At 47.5% G+C, this 2915-nt stretch overlaps 1 protein-coding gene across 3 annotated transcripts in view; it reads right to left on the reverse strand.

Annotated features, from left to right (window-relative positions):
• slc29a3 (solute carrier family 29 member 3) overlaps positions 1-2553 on the reverse strand; it is a 19257-nt gene extending 16704 nt beyond the window's left edge. The window contains exon 1 of one of the 3 annotated variants that reach the window (XM_048616410.1): positions 2143-2553. The gene's annotated coding sequence lies outside the window, so the exon portion shown is untranslated. Of the gene's footprint in view, positions 1-2132 lie in introns of all 3 variants that reach the window. The other 2 variants (XM_048616411.1, XM_048616412.1) reach the window with 2 other exon arrangements.
• Between the last annotated feature and the right edge of the window lie 362 nt (positions 2554-2915).

The raw sequence follows: 2915 nt of genomic DNA on the forward strand, positions 1-2915 counted from the left end.
GACATGTCCATCCTGGGCCTCCTGCAGTGCCACAACGATGCCACCCAAAGGTTGCAGGAACAGCAACTCATATTCCGCTTGGGAACCCTGCGGCCCAATGGTATCGATGTGGATTTCACAAGCTTCAAAATCTCCCCTCCCCCTACCGCATCCCAAAACCAGTCCAGCTCGTCCCTGCCTCCCTAACCTGTTCTTCCTCCCACCTATCCCCTCCTCCCACCTCAAGCCGCACCTCCATCCCCTACCCACCAACCTCATCCTGCCCCCTTGACCTGTCCGTCCTCCCTGGACTGACCTATCCCTTTCCTCACTCCCCACCTACACTCACCTTTACTGGCCCATCCCCGCCTCTTCGACCTGTTTGTTTCCTCTCCACCTATCCTCTCCTCTATCCATCTTCTATCGGCCTCCCACTCTCTCCCTATTTCTTTCAGAACCCCCTTCCCCTCCCCCTTTTCTGATGAAGGGTCTAGGCCCGAAACGTCAGCCTCTCTGCTCCTATGATGCTGCTTGGCCTGCTGTGTTCATCCAGCCCTGCACCTTGTTGTCTAAATATAATCAGTTTGTTTTTCAATGCTGAAACTACAACAAGTAACATATGCACATCAGTTTGAAAAGCACAATCCATTAAAATCATCACCATTAAGTGACAGAGACTGAAGTGAAAGGACCTGCCCAGAAACAAGAAGTGTTACAAAACGTCGAAAGGCAATATCTGCAATTAATACAGCTATGCCACAAGTGTAATATTGGTGCAAAGTGGTTTCACTTCACAGTGAATCTTAAAAATAATAAATAAAAAATAAGGGACAAAGTGAGGGCAAGATTCCTGCCTGAAGGTGTACTCTCAGTCAATAGATCCTTAGCATCGTGTAGAGAAACACAATTTTACTGAACACACTTCTAATGGGTATACAGACCAAACGGCCCTATCTTAAACTTGCTACTTAAACATAATTTTTAAAATGCAAACACTTTTAATCCCAGTGCAAGGGGGAGCAATTTCTTCTGTCCACCTCGCTCTAATTCGAGACGTTAAATGATAATTGATCATTTTTGGTAGCTTTCAAATTTGCTTTGCAAAACAGTGGGTTTCTTGCAAACAACTGGCGAATACCCGAGCCTGACAACCACACAGCACACTAAACTGAATCACATCAATTCTGAAATGAAGCACGGATGTGACAATGTACCAATAATTGCAACTGCACTTTTTTCCAATATAATAAACAAAACTCAAATCATACACAAAGCTCTTAAGGTTGCATTTTGATAAAGCTAATGATAGAAGCTCCATTTTCCCATTTATTGTCCCCTAGGACAACAAAAGCCAGACAGGGATTATCTGAAAACAAGCAAACCTCAGAAGCTGCAGAGGAAAAGTAGCTGTGGAAATGTGTAGTCAGGATCTCAATGGATACCAGACACTACATTATAAAGGATGCAGTCTGTTTCTCTCTCACTCAAACTCCAACAGAAACATTGTGTCCTAATAACAATATAGGAACAAGCTTAATGTATCTTAGCACAGTTACATAGTTTGTATATCCCAGGAATACACAACTATATCAGAGAGACACAGGCACCTTCTGCCCTTTTCCCAGTGATACACGTATTCCATCTTGATGTCACAGAAACACAGACAACCCCATCACCCTTCAAAACATCACCTTTTTAAAATATTTTGTTTCTCCTTCCAGCATTTCCACATTCTCTCTCTCTCTCTCACACACACACACAATCTCCCTTAGTTTTTCTCCCATTCTTACTCATTCCCTCTGTTTCTCTTCCCCTCTCACACACTTCCCCTCCTGTCTTCCCAAACTCCCTGTATCTCTCACACCCTCTCTGTTTCTCAGAGATAGTAGGAACTGCAGATGCTGGAGAATCTGAGATAACAAGGTGTGGAGCTGGATGAACAATTTTTGATTTTCTGAAGAAGGATCCTGACCCGAAACATCAGCTTTCCTGCTCCTCTGATGCTGCTTGGCCTGCTGTGTTCATCCAGCTCTGCACCTTGTTATCTCTGTTTCTCTCTTCCTTTCACTTATTTCTCTCCGTCCCAGTTTCTCTCCCTCTCACACACTCTGTCCATCTTTCACACAGAGAGCTACTTAAGGCCATGGCCCAACCTTCACCGACCCGCTGCTGCCGCGGAGCTCCGCGCTGGGGCTTCTGCTCCTTCTCTGTCCCCAGGGGGAGGGTCGCTACTGCCGCGGAGCTCTGCGCTGGGGCTTCTGCTCCTTCTCTGTCCCCAGGGGGAGGGTCGCTACTGCTCCATCTGTGTCCCCACGGGGAGGGTGGCTACTGCGCCTTCTCTGTCCCCAGGGGGAGGGTCGCTACTGCCGCGGAGCTCCGCGCTGGGGCTACTGCTCCATCTCTGTCCCCACGGGGAGAGTCGCTACTGCTCCATCTGTGTCCCCACGGGGAGGGTCGCTGCTGCCGCGGAGCTCCGCGCTGGGGCTACTGCTCCATTTCTGTACCCGGAGAATCGCTACCGCTCCCGGTTCTGATGCCACTCGGCCCACCCGGACCAATCTCTCCACCCCCTAACAGCAAGTATCCAATCAGTAGGAGGCAATCCGGATCTGGGCGGTCCCCCCAGCACAAACTTTCAAACGTGTCGCAGCCTGAGAGGGATTCCCCGCAGGAAGAGACAATCTGCAGGATTGCCTACTTTATGATGTTGTCTTTGGGTGTTCATCACGAGAGAGCGAAAAATAAATCAAATTAAAACAAACAAAAGCTGCAAATACTCCAGCAATCAGGTGAAATCCTGAGGATTAACTCTGCTCCTCTGTTATTTCACATTTAATAGTAGAAATTAAGATAATTCCAGTGCAGTCTGAACGCCAGTTTTAACAATGTTCACGCAGCAGGCTGAAAAGATTCCAGGCAACTACATAAAATAAAAC

The sequence above is a fragment of the Rhincodon typus genome, chromosome 34 (genome assembly GCF_021869965.1).
Source record: "Rhincodon typus isolate 14 chromosome 34, sRhiTyp1.1, whole genome shotgun sequence".
Taxonomy (NCBI): domain Eukaryota; kingdom Metazoa; phylum Chordata; class Chondrichthyes; order Orectolobiformes; family Rhincodontidae; genus Rhincodon; species Rhincodon typus.